Here is a 13,666-nt window from a genome sequence, read left to right as displayed (position 1 = left end):
TTTAGATTTAAAATTTTTAGATCCAAGAAGGATTCAGACAAATGCTAGTCTAGTGCTTTATACACAGTAATAAACTTTTTGAGCATAGCCTGAGTAAGCAGCAAGTCAGTGGTGCAGTGGATCTTAAAGGGCTATGCTGACAGTGCAAAGACCAGGTGATGGCCAATGATAGTGCTAAAGGATAACAGAGCAGGAGAGAATCCCCTGTCAGTGTTATAACTGGTGTGAGCTCAGTATAGGACTGGCTGGTACTTCAGCCTACAGATTCATGGAATAGGGATGGGGAAAACAGCTCAGCTATGGTATCTAATGTCTGAGGGACCTCTAGCAAGTGCAGAGAGCAGCATAAAAGGTCTGAACCAATCCCTTTATTCACTGCAGGTCTTGATTGGTGGTCCTGTGGAGGTTTAGAAAGGATGTTGGTGTGTACAGCTTATGTAGCCCAGAGTTCATAGGGAAGTGGGCAATTTAACAAGAGGTGAGGAGGAAAGGTTGAGAGCTAGAGACACTGCAGCTTTCCAGGAATCATTATGGGGTCTAGGACCACAATTCTAGGGGTCTATTTGCCCAGATTGCCTTAGTGTCCCTGCTTTAATTTCTTATGTTGCTTAAGCAAATAGCATATGATAAGTTGGCTTAAACAATGGAAATTTATTTGCTCACAGTTTTAAAGCTAGGAGAATATCAAATCAAGGCATCCTCAAGGTTAGTCATTCTCCCTGAGGACTGTGTTATCTGGGGCTTGCTGTCAGCAATCCTTGGCTCTTCTATCATGTGGCAAATCACATGGTGGCTTCTCCTGGTCTCTTTCTTCTCTTTGGGGTTCCATTTCAGCTTCTTGCTTCCTGTTGCTGTTCTTCTCACCTCTGAATTTCATTCTCTTATAAAAGGCCTCTAGTAATAGAATTAAGACCCATCCTGAGTTGGGTCACTCTTTAACTGAAGTAACCTCATCAAAAAGTCCTACTTACAATGGGTTCACACCCACAGGAACGGAAGTTTAAGAACATGTTTTTCTAGGAACATATAATTCCAAACCACCACAGATGATGATGGTTCCCTCCCAGTTTATTTCTATCCTAATATAAGCTTTTGGTTATGTGATAATGTTCTTGCTGCTAAATTATAGTATGTTTACTCATAATAACATCCTAATTTTCCAACTTGTTTTTACTGTCCTGAATACACCATAACAATAGCATGTAACTCAAAATTGATTTTAAAATTATGTTCAGAGGGGAGGAAAAGAAACATTAAATGATGCCTAATAAAATAAAGGATCAGTGGCCAAGAGAGATCAAGTGGAACCAAGAGGCTGTTCTGGAGGCAACTCTCATGCAAGCTTTAGTTAGGTAGTGCTGATTGCCATGGCGGGATAAACCCCAACCAGCATCACTCCTGTTTACTTTTCAGAACACCTAGGGCTTGAACTAAGACTATACAAGGGTTTCATGTACTAAGTTTGCTTTCCAGGAACCTATAATTTCCAGAGGGTTCCTAGGTCAGATAAATCCTGAAACCCAGAGAAACCAGCCCTTCTAATTATTTATTAATTACATACCTCCGTCCTCTAGTGTTGACATCACTTCTCAATATGAAAAAGTCAGAAAGGATGTTGCCCTGGGATTGGGAGAGGGATCAGGGAGAAGGAAGAGGTATAACAGGGAGAATGGGATTTGGCAAACAAGTATGACTACTCAATCATTTTATATTCCATCTAGCCTCCAGTGTTTAGAAGCAACTAGGAGGAGAAATCTGAGATGATGGAATAGTCGCCTATAACAAACCCTGGGATCTGTTCTATAACTATTTGTTGAAGTGTGCTTTGAAAAGTATTGCTTTTTTCTTTCTTTCCTTTGTGTATATGTTATGTTTTATGATAAAAGATGTTAAAAGAAAAAAGAAGACACTAGAAGAGTATAAAGAAGAATTTGAAAGACTACATAGAAAAATGAAAGGCATTATGGAAAATTAAAAAATATATATATGTGAGACATGACTCACAGGATGTATATCTCCCTAGCAATGTGGGACATAACTTCCAGGGGATAAGCTAGGACATGCACCATGGGATTGAGAAAGACTTCTTGACCCAAATGGGGAAGAGATAAATTAGACAAAATTAAGTTTCAGTGGGCTGAGAGATTTCAAACAGTCAAGAGGTTATCCTGGAGGTTATTTGTATGCATTATATGGACATCCCTTTTTAGTTTATGGTGTATTGGAATGGTTAGTAGGAAGTACCTGCAACCATTGAACAGTGTTCCAGAGGCCAAGATTCTTGAAGATGATTGTATAACTACATAGCTTTTACAATATGACTGTGTGACAGTGAAACCTTGTGGCCGACGCTCCCTTTATCCAGGGTGCTCTAGTTTGCTAGCTGCCAGAATGCAACACACCAGAGACGGATTGGCTTTTAATAAAAGGGGATTTATTTTGTTAGTTCTTCAGAGGAAAGGCAGGTAACTTTCCACTGAGGTTCTTTCTTATGTGGGAAGGCACAGGATGGTCTCTCCAGGCCTCTGGGTTCCAGCAGCTTTCCCCGGGGTGATTTCTTTCTGCATCTCCAAAGGCCTGGGCTGAGCTGCGAGTGCTGAGATGAGGTATGCTGAGCTGCTTGGGCTGTGCTACGTTGTGCTCTCTCATTTAAGCACCAGCCAATTAAGTCAAAGATCATTCATTGCAGCAGGCATGCCTCTTAGCTGACTGCGGATGTAATGATCAACAGATGAGGTTCTTGTCTCATTGGCTCATGTCCACAGAAACAGAACTAGGTGCCTTCACTTGGCCAAGTTGACAACTGAATCTAACTACCACACAGGGTATGGACAGATGAGTAAAAAAATGACAAAAAAATAAATAAATAATAGGGAGAATAAAGGGTAAAAAAGTTGGGTAGATTGCAATACTAATGGTCAATGAGAGGGAGAGGTAAGGATATGGGAAATATGGGTTTTTCTTTTGTCTTTTATTTCTTTATCTGGATGATGCAAATGTTCTAAGAAATGAACACGGTGATGAATACACAACTATGTGATAATACTGTGAGCCACTGATTATATACTTTGGATGGATGTATCATGTGTGAAATATTTCGAGTAAAAATATTCTTTTAAAAAGCACTGTAGATGAAATCAGAAATACACTGGAGACACACAACAGCAGATTTGAAGAGGCAGAAAAAAGAAACAGTGAACTAGAAGACAGGTCAACTGAATTCGAACAAACAAAAGAACACATGGAGAAAAATGGAAAAATCAGTGCTTCAAAGGACTTTGTCAAAAGGGTGTAAAGGCAACCAACTCAATGGGAGAAAATGTTTGAGAACCACATATTTGATAAGGGTTTGATAACCAGAATATGTAAAGAAATCCTAAAACTCAGCAGTAAAAAAACAGAAAACCCGTGACTTCCAGGGATGCAAATCCTCCCGGCGATGTGGGACCTGATTCCTGAGGATGAGCCAAGACCCAACACCATTGGAATGAGAAAGCCCTCTTGACCAAAATGGGAAGGAGAGGAATGAGACAAAATAAAATCTCAGTGGCTGAGAGATTTCAAACTGGGAGGTTGCCATGGAAGCCATTCTTATGTACCATAGATATCCTTTTTTTTTTATGCTGTATTGGAGTGGCTAGAGGGAAGTACCCAAAACTGTTGAACTGTGCTCCAGCAGTCCTGACCCCCGAAGACTGTATAACTATATAGCTTCCACAATGTGACCATGCGACTGTGAAAACCCTATGGTTGATCCTCCTTCTATACAGGTTATGGACAGATGAGTAAAAAAATAAGGATAAAAAATAAATTAATAATACGGGGAAATAAAGGGTAAAAATTGGGTAGATTGAAATGCTCTGGGTCAATGAGAGGGAGGAGTAAGGGGCATGGGTTCTTTTTTCTTTTTATTTCCCCTTCTAGAGTGAAGCAAATGTTCTATAAATGATCACGGTGAAGAATACACAACCACACGATGATACCGTAACTCATTGATTGTATAATATGGTTGGACTGCACATATGTGGATATTTCTCAATACGTTTTTTAAATGAATAAAATAAAATGAAAATGTCACTTGTGAAAGTAGATTTGGCCCAGTTCAGGAATAAATGGAAGTTTTATTGCCCAGCTCTTTCTTCTAATCCCTGAAAAAACATTTTACCCCAAAAGAAGTACTAAAAGAGGAAGCATTTTGAAAAAAACTTCAGAGCCATGAACACCGTGAGAGCCCATGCAGCCAGAGACCTTTGGAGATGAAGAAGTTATATGCCCCCGCGGGAGCTTCATGAAACAAGAAGCGGGAGAGAAAGTTAGCAGACATCGCCTCTCCAGTTGAGAGGAAAATCCCTGAACTTCATTGGTCTTTCTTGTTGGTGCCTTTACTTGGACATTTTTATAGACTTGCTTTAATCGGGACATTTTCTCAGCTTTAGAACTATCAACTTGCAACTTAATAAATTCTGCCCTTTTAAAAGCCATTCTGTTTCTGGTATATCACATTCCAGCAGCTAGCAAACTAGAGCACCTTATGACCTAGCAATTCTGCTACTCAGAATATGCCCAGAAGATCTGAAAGCTGGGATGTGAACAGATGTCTACACACCGATATGCATAGTAGCAGTATTCATAATTGTCAAAAGCTGGAGCAACCCAAGTGCTCCCTATCAACAGATGAGCAGATAAACAAAATGTGGTATATATATATGATGGAACTTTATGCAGCAATAAAAAGGAATGAGGTCCTGAACGCTCAACAACGTGGATGAGCCTTGAGGACATTATGTTAAGTGAATAATTCGGACACAAAAGATCAAATACTGTATGATCTCACTGATATGAACTAATTATAATATGTAAACTCATAGACATAAAATATAAAATACAGGTTACCGGGATATAGAATGAGGCTAAAGAATGAGGAGTAGTTGCTTAATATATGCAGAATGCTTAACTAGATTGTACTTAAACACTGGGAATGAGCAGAGGTAGAAGTAGCATGTTATTGTGAGAAAAATTAATAGTGCTGAATGGTGTGTCAATGTGATGGAAACAGTAAGAATCATGTATGTCACCAGAAAGAAAGTTGAAGGGTAAAACATGGGAATGTGTAACACAGTGAATCTCGTGGTGGACAATGTCCATAACTAACTGTGCAAGTATGAAAAAGTTTTTTCATGAACTGGAACAAATGTATAATACTATTAGAAAGAATTCATAATAGAGGGGTAATGGGGAAAATGTACCTATTACAAACTATGGACTATAGTTAACAGTAATATTTTAGTACTCTCATTAACAGTAACAAGTGTATTATACCAATATTGTGGGTCAATAATAGGGGGGATAAGGAATATGGGAGAATTTGGTTTTCTTTTTATTTGTTTTCTGGAATGATGAAAATGTTCTAAAATTGATCATGTGGTTATATGCACAACTACGTGTACTTCAGATGATTTGAATGGTGTGTGACTATATCTCAATAAATCTGCATTAAAAATTATATTCACTTTATTACACTTCAAAATCAGAGGTGCGGGCGGTACGATGGTGGCTTAGCAGGCAGAATTCTCACCTGCTATGCCAGAGACCTGGGTTCGATTCCTGGTGCCTGCCCATGGAAAAAAAAAAATCAGACATGGGAGCTTTCCAAACACACAGACTTCCAGGCCTCACTCCAGACCTGGTAAATTAGAATCTCCAGAGTTGGTGCCCAGATAAGTATGTGCTTAAAAATCCCTGTAGATGAGTCAAATGAACATCTCTGGTTTAGAGCCACAGGTGTAGGTGAAAATGTATGAAGATGAAAAGATGTTACAGCTATTAATACAGGTATTAGTCAGGTTCTCTAGGGAAACAGAACTGACAGGAGACATCTGGAAATATTACTAAATTTTTAAAAGACTTGTCTCATGTGACCATGCAGAAGTCCAAATTCCACAAGCTGGGAACTTTGGTGAAAGAGAAGCTGACTGGCTCAATAGAGATGGAAATTCTCCCTCTGTCTGCTAAAATCATCATTTCTCCTTTTAAGGCCTTCATTGCTGATGGCAGTCTCCTCAGTTGATTGTAGATGTAATCAGCCATAGATGCAATCAACACACTGATGATTTAAGTCCACACAATGGCCTTACAGTTACAATCAGGCTAGCGCTTGTTTGACCAAACAACTGGGCACCATCACCTGGCCAAGTTGACACATGAACTTAACCATCGTAGATATATTAAATTAAATAGTCAGATCATAAAATGGTTTGCATGACATGATTCTATATTTAGATGGACAGAATATATATAATAAACCCAGAAAGTATCCAGAAGAATGATGTTTGTGATTCCATATTTTGTCCCTTTATCACCATCTTGTGATGAATGAGCGCACTGCTCAAGGAGATGGAAATTGTGAATCAGGGCAATGGTATTTTTATCATTTCTTATGAATGCAATCTTAGATTCAGAAGGGAGCTGAGGCATTATGGGGTTCAATTTCCCACCAATTTTAATAATTAATAGCACAAATGATTCCTCCAAAAAGCTGAAGCATTTATGTGTGAGTGAGAAACCCTGGCCAAGCCCAAGTGAATTATATCCCAGGAGTTAAAGGTCTTTGCAGAAGTCACCCCTGAGCCAAGGTTGAGTGATTTTGAGAGGTCGCAGAGTAGTGATCCTTTCACAGGGCCACATATGAGTCACTTGGAGAGTTTTTTAAAATCCTGGTACCCAGGTCACACTCCACACAAATTAAACATGCTGAGTGAGACCCAGGTATTGGGATGCTTCTAAAGCATCATCTCCTCCAGGTGGTTCCAATGTGTAACCAAGTGGGAGACCCCTGCTCTTCAAGATATGACCGGTGGGCCTTGGAGTTGGCAACTGCCCCAGATTCAGCCCGCAGATGGTCAGGTGGTTCACACCCATAAACTTTGAGAAGTGCTGCTATAGAGAATGGAATGGGTGCCCCGCACATCTGATGGCTGTGTGAGGCAGGGATGGAGCCTGAAAGATGGACTTCCCATGTCTAATCATGCCCGGTTATAGGAAATGTATTGCTTCTGTACTACTTTTGGACAGTTCTGATTGTCAGAAATTTCTCTTTTTTTTTTTGGTAGATGTCAAAATCTGTGTTCTTTTAGTTCTATAAGCTGCCCTCCATATCTCTTAGAATATTTGAAGGCAGAGAGTATGCTTCCCTCAGTCTTCCTCCTCTGAGTTCCTCCCTCCTAACCTCCTGTCTCTTAAGGCAGCATATGTCTGATATTTTTGCAAAGTCATCCTATTAATTCTACATTAAAAAATTGTTCTCAGAACTGAAGGTAAGACTCTAGATGTTGTATGACATAATGAATGCAGAGAAAAAATGGCCCTCCTTTATAAGTTTTACTAATGACTCCTTTTTACTTCCTGAAAATCAGACTATTAGTCAGGGTCTTTGTCCAATGCTGCATTAGAGAGGACCTTATCCTGCAACCAAATCCATGCCGATGGTCCCCAAGGGCCTCGGGTCATTCACCAGTGACCACAGAGACACTGATCTGGGAGTCCTGGACGGAGGCGATAGAGCCTTTGCCCCAGTGGAGTTGAATTCCTGTCTCCCAACTCCTTCTCCTAGGTCTACATCCTTTGACAGAGATACAGAGCCAGCCCTTACCCCTCACAGTGGCTGTCAGAGGAAACCTTCAAGCCACACATGCCGCCCATGGCCTCAGCCTGTCCACTCTGTCTTCCTGCCTTGGCTCCAGGCTCAGCTTAATGACACCCACTCCTGTCCTTCTCAGGGTGGCCTTGTTCCCCATGCTTGACCACACCAGTCCTATGTGCATTGGTAGGGGGTCCCTGCCTCTTGTTCTGTTTCCTTAAAACTGAACAAGCATTCTGTCCTGCTCTAGTCCCACTTCAGTACCTGTTTCCTGAATGTTCAATTCAGCATCTCACCATTTTACCCATCTTTGGGTCTGGCACTGCTTGTATCTCCCAAGGACATTCTGTTCGCATTTCCATTTTAGACCATTTGCATCGTTTACATAAACATCCAGCCTTATGATGCCTTCTTCCTGTAGAGTATTTCAAAGATATTCAGTGATGACTCTTCCACAGAACTTTTTTGCTCCAGGAATCTAAATCACCTGGGCTTGACCGAAGTGTCTTGTTCACAGAATTCAAATTGGCACAACATTTGGAGAGAAATTTTTCAGCATTTATTGATTTTTTAAAGCGATGCATACCATTTGGAAGTAGTTTCTCTTTTAGAAATCTACTTTATAAAATTATTTGCTCGAGGGCACACAGATATTTATATAAGATTTTTACTCAAGCAACATGTAGATAAAATATAGTATCCCAACTCTGATATGCTGTGTAGCCAGTTAAAACAATAGAGTAGAGCTATATGTACTCAATATATTGTTAAGTGAAAAATGTAAGTTTCAGAATATTATGCACGGTGTTATCCCATACATATAGTATACAATCTATTAATAAAGCAAATAGTCTATGCACATGTTATCTACATACATATAATATATTGTCAATATGTAGTATAGAGGAGGGGTTCGTGAACCTTGTCTTATGGGTTAAATCCAGCCTGTTGCCTATTTTTTATAAATCAAGTTTTATTGGAACCAAGCCATACCCATTGGTTCATGTATTTTCTATGGTTGCTTTTGCACTACAATGGCAGAATTGAGTAGCTGTCACAGAGACTTGTATTGCCCACAAAACCAAAATTATTTACTATCTGATCCTTTACAGGAAGTTTGCTAATCCCTGCTACAGTAAAGACATAGTATATACATAAAAAAATAGAATTCACTGTAAATGTATAGTCACATCAAGATAATAAATAATTTTAACAGATTAAAGCTTCTAGGGGATTTCTCATTGCAGTCACCTTTTGACCCTGTCAGCAGTCTGTATCATCTTTTTCTGTAATATGGAATGCTTTCAAGAATTTGCATGTCATCCTTGCCATGCAAATCCTCTCTGCAGTGTTCCAATTTTAGTATATGTGCTGCCAAAGCGAGGACTGTATCCTGATTTTTCATTCTCTCAAGACGTGGGAGCTCAGAAAGCGAGTAGCAGAAAGAACTGCTTTCAAATGGTAGGAAGATAGCGACACACAGTGGACAACAGCAGTAACCTCTAAGAATTGTATTCTCTGAAGACCTGAGATATTTGGATAAGAAGTGTTTGAAAAGATTCTCCTTGTAGACTCCAGGGTTCCCAGCAGAAGCCTGGAAGTTTATTTTCTGGAGCTGGAGGAACAGAGGGTGTCTGGACTGAGGGACACTAGCTCAGTGAGGGGGAGGGACACCAGACTGAAATGGGTGACCTCACCTCAATGTGTGCATATGAGATGATGAGATCACCTCCAGAATGGGGCCATAGGAGGTTGAGTGCGCTCACTTTTCCAGGGACTAAGGGGGTTCTCAGGATGGGGACTTTCAGCTTTAAAACCAGGACAGTCCTGAGCAAACCGGGATATGCTGGCTACCCTAGCCCACAGTAGCAGACCTTCACTTTCCAGACGGGAGACTGGAAGACTCTTCTCTGGGGAATTCGACTTGCCCCAGAGGAAAGAGTGTATGTACTGCGGAGCGTACGGATTGCGGAAGTTCTACAAGTAACTGCCCAGCCAGGTCAACCTCGTGGTGAAGTTCATGGTGGGCAAGCTCCCACCTGGGTGCATGTAGGCTCCAGCTACGCTTTTGGACCCTCATTCTCAAAAATAAGCAGACAGAGAAGGATTCTTAAACAACTCAAGGATAGTCTCTCAGATGAAAGATAGAAACACAACATTCAAACAGCAAAACAAAGTGAGGGTTAGGTGCATGATGGTAGTTGGGGTCATCAGTCTTTCTCTTGCATTAAAAAAAAATGGATCTGAGAGAGAGGATCCACTCTTCCTCTAAGCTATTGTGCTGTTAGGACGTGAGCCTGGGGCTACCAGAGTCCAGGCTCCCCTCTGTAAAGAGAAGGCCACACTAGGGGAAGTTGACCCACAGAGAGATGCCTTCATTAAAAGACGACAAGTCTAGAGCCCTGATGGCTTTTCATGCCAACAGCCAAGCATCTCAAAGGCTAGCTCTGCCTTTGCTCTTTCTGGAGTGTAGTTGTATGAATTGATACATTCCACTACTTAAAAAAAAAAAAAAACAACGAAAGCTTAAATTAGTTTAAATAGAGTTTCTGTCATTTGAAAGCTTTTGCCTCTTTTGCATGTCTGCTGCTTTATCAGTGCTCTGTGTCCAGAGAATTTCCAAGTCAGTTTGTTTTTCCCTGTTTAAAATAAGAACTGTACAAGTCATGTACGTAAAAGTAGACGAGATTTTTTAAACAGTAGATGCTTTGGCAGATCCAGACATACTAACTTTTCAATCTCTCTCAGGATGGTGTCATCATCAAAACAAAACCTAGAGAGCTATGCCAGAAAGACAAATATCTGGGTCACATAGCAAAGCAAAGGAAAAAAAAAAAAAAAAAGGAAGACGTTTGGCACTAGCTAAGTGTTCAGTTTCCACACAGTAGTGAAGGAAAGTGGCTACATCCATTTGCATTGTATTCAAAAGTAAGAATTCCTATCTCTGGCCATCTAAATCAGTTCTTATTTTTTCTCAGTACACCTTTGTAAGTATGTCTAAATTTTTATTTTAGGAGAATTTTCTTTCCTTGTTTACAGAATATCAATTTATATTCCGGAAACTGAGTATAAGGTGGACTGGGATACTTGGAGTATATCAGTTAACAAAGAAAACAGGACAGTTTTGTTTTTTTAGTAATTTAATAATTCCTTTTTAATGAAATTTATTTTCAAAAACAGTAAGCATAAATTCTAATATTTAACAATCTTCACATATATTAAAAAACAAAGTATCAAGGTACAATTATTTGCTTTGTTATTAAGCTGCCAAAATAAATCATATTGGTTTACTATTTTTTCCTCTTAATTTTTCTTTTATGAAAATCTTTTAGTTCTTCTGTTACTTATGCTTGTATAGAGGATGAATTGGTCCATACTAAGAAAACAAGAGTTTTCCATCAAAGGTGGATAGTATATACATTCAGAGTGCTAATTAAAGATGAAAAATAAGATAAGCCAAAAGAGAACTGATAAAAAGCTTGATAGGTTAGGTCACATGATGATCTCCAGCATGCTGATTCTGTGAATACCTACAAGAGAAGTTTTGACACCTACAAACATCCACTGTGTCATGATGCCCTAGAGAAGGGTGGTTGTCTCCATTGGTTTACTTCCCTTTTTGCAGCTTTCCTCGTAGACAGGTGCTTGGTGCCAGGTCCAAAGAGTATAGCTGCGAGTGCTCAGAGCCTCAGCTCTGCTGCTGACCTGGGAAAGCTCCTGTGCTTGTTTACCAGCTTCTTCCGGAACTGGGCTTAAATGTTAGTGAAATTCCAGCAGGGTTTCATCAAGGGCAGCCTTTAGGCTCCTAATCCTTGGCTAGTATAATTTGTTGAATGTCTACAAGTGCTTGGGATTTAGCAGCAAATCTTTCCCAAATTGACTACAGTTTTAATGCAGGAAATAAATTTGGGTTTTGTCTCCTTCATCCAAGGACTGGCTCTGAAGAAATGATTTTTTTGGTCATCCAGAGATACCATGTGAACCAGACCTGGGGTGACTATCAGGCATGAATGACATTGTAGTTTCTTAAGCTTTTGGGGTTTTCTCAAGTCTTCAGAGGGTTCAGATACTAGCTCAGGCCCTGCCACTTATAAGTGGTGTGCCGGAATTTGAGGCATTAAGATAATATAATAATAATATCCTGTATTTACACAGTGCCTTCTATTGCCCAGTGGAGTTTTAATGCCACGTTGGATTCTCGGAAGAGTTCTAACGGACAAGAAGGGCAGGAATGCCTGTCACCAATGGGACAATTTAATGCATAAAGAAATTGCACTTTCAAACATCTTAACTAATCAGCCCAATCCCAGGTCTCCTGAATTCCAGACCATATTCACCACTTCTTGTCCAGGATGAGTCAGCAAGAAAGAAAAAGGAAAACTGGTGTCAAGCTAAAGTAAATGCCTTTAGACATGCGGCCCGGCTGTTTTCTGCTCCCTTGGCATTCCACGTGGAATCTGTGCCTCTCTGGATAGCACAGAGCCTCCTTTGCCAACCATTGTAACCCCAGCACTTAGCAATGATGCAGACACATAGGTGATGCTGCATAAATATTTGTAGAATGAAGAAGTGATTGATTTATTTCAATTATTAAACTCCTTCTAAACCCCTGAGATCAGGGAACACTGCAGAGAGTTCTGTAGAATAGGTTCTCATTGTTGTCTTTGCTATGGTCTCTTGTCCAATCACTACGGTCTCTTGTCCAATCAACATTTCTGTTGCATTTAAGGTGAAAGAAAACTCTTTTCTTGCTATGGGAAAGGCAAACAGTCACACAAACCTGGAGGATAGTCAGGTCTTTATGGGCAATAGAGGAGGCAAGCTAGTTAGCTATTAACCAGCAGCCAATATAATTCAGCTCCTTATCAAAATCCTAGGCACCTCCCTTTGGAGACCCTTTCCCCATCTTCTCCAGCCAAAGTAGGAAAGCAAGTTAAGGCCTTCGGCAATCACAATGCACAGTTCACCCTTCTTTCCCCCTACCCCCCAACTGGTCTGTCTAGGTGACAGCAGGTTATAATAAACATCTGGAAGCTTGATGTGGGGCAAGTGACAAACAGGCAGTCCACAGGCTGAGGGACGCTGGAGGAGGGAAGCCTCAAGGAATTGATGATGGGAGCTCAGTTTTACAGGCTTGCTACATTTTCTTGGAACTTCAAATTTATTTTGCTACCACCGAAGGCAAAACATTAATCCCCTGTGGTGGTACAGAACTATGAAAGTGTTAAGATGTGTTTGAAAAGGCTAAATAGTATAAAGATATGTGAAGGGTAAGCTAATATTTATAGTGGGAAATGAGGCAGAAAAATTGGAGGCTAAATCACAGAGGTCTTCAAGGATAAGTGCTAATAATTAAGATAAAATATTTTCTACTTTATTACACTGTCAATATCATTGTGGAAAATCACAGTTTTAACCCCTTTTTTAAAATTTTGTATCTCATAAGTATTGATCCTATTGTGATGGAAGATTTTTGAACAAGGGGATATGGAGGAATTCAAAGCTTTAATTTTAATTCTGTTTCTGAAGGAATGGAAATAAAACCAGAGAGTCATAGTCTAGAGATAAGAGCCAGCAACCCATCTTGAACATGAAATATTTCTAAGCCCCCAAAATGAACAGGGATGAGATGAGGACCATGTGAGCATAGAGGGGGTGGAAGGTCCCACGTATGGATAGCAAGAGCCACCAATTTAGAGAGATAGTCATTGCACTAAGTACCATTCTAGATATGAAGGATGGTGAGGTTGATCACTGGGCTGGGCACACACCCGGCCTCCTGAGAAGGGCTTGGTAGGATGAAAATCTCCAATACTGGAGAAAAAACTGAATCCCTCTTAGGGAGGAAGGAGTTGAGCATGGCTTTTGTGTATTCATGCAGCATCCAATATGAGATTGCACAATCTTGTTGTTCTGACCTTCCGTCTACCGTCAGACCCTCAGAAGACATGAGAACATCTGGAGCCCATAGGATGGTGCAAATCACTTCTGACTGTCCCCATCAGGTGTTCTTTCATTCCAACAGAGCCA

General features: G+C 40.2%; 1 pseudogene; it reads right to left on the bottom strand.

Moving 5' to 3' along the window:
- Positions 1-8,924: 8,924 nt before the first annotated feature.
- On the bottom strand, positions 8,925-9,023 carry LOC143661809 (U6 spliceosomal RNA; annotated as a pseudogene).
- Positions 9,024-13,666: the final 4,643 nt, after the last annotated feature.

Source organism: Tamandua tetradactyla, chromosome 17 (assembly GCF_023851605.1).
Source record: "Tamandua tetradactyla isolate mTamTet1 chromosome 17, mTamTet1.pri, whole genome shotgun sequence".
Classification (NCBI taxonomy): domain Eukaryota; kingdom Metazoa; phylum Chordata; class Mammalia; order Pilosa; family Myrmecophagidae; genus Tamandua; species Tamandua tetradactyla.
The sequence above is the reverse complement of the archived record's forward strand: the minus strand, read 5'-3'. Positions and strand labels throughout refer to the sequence as shown.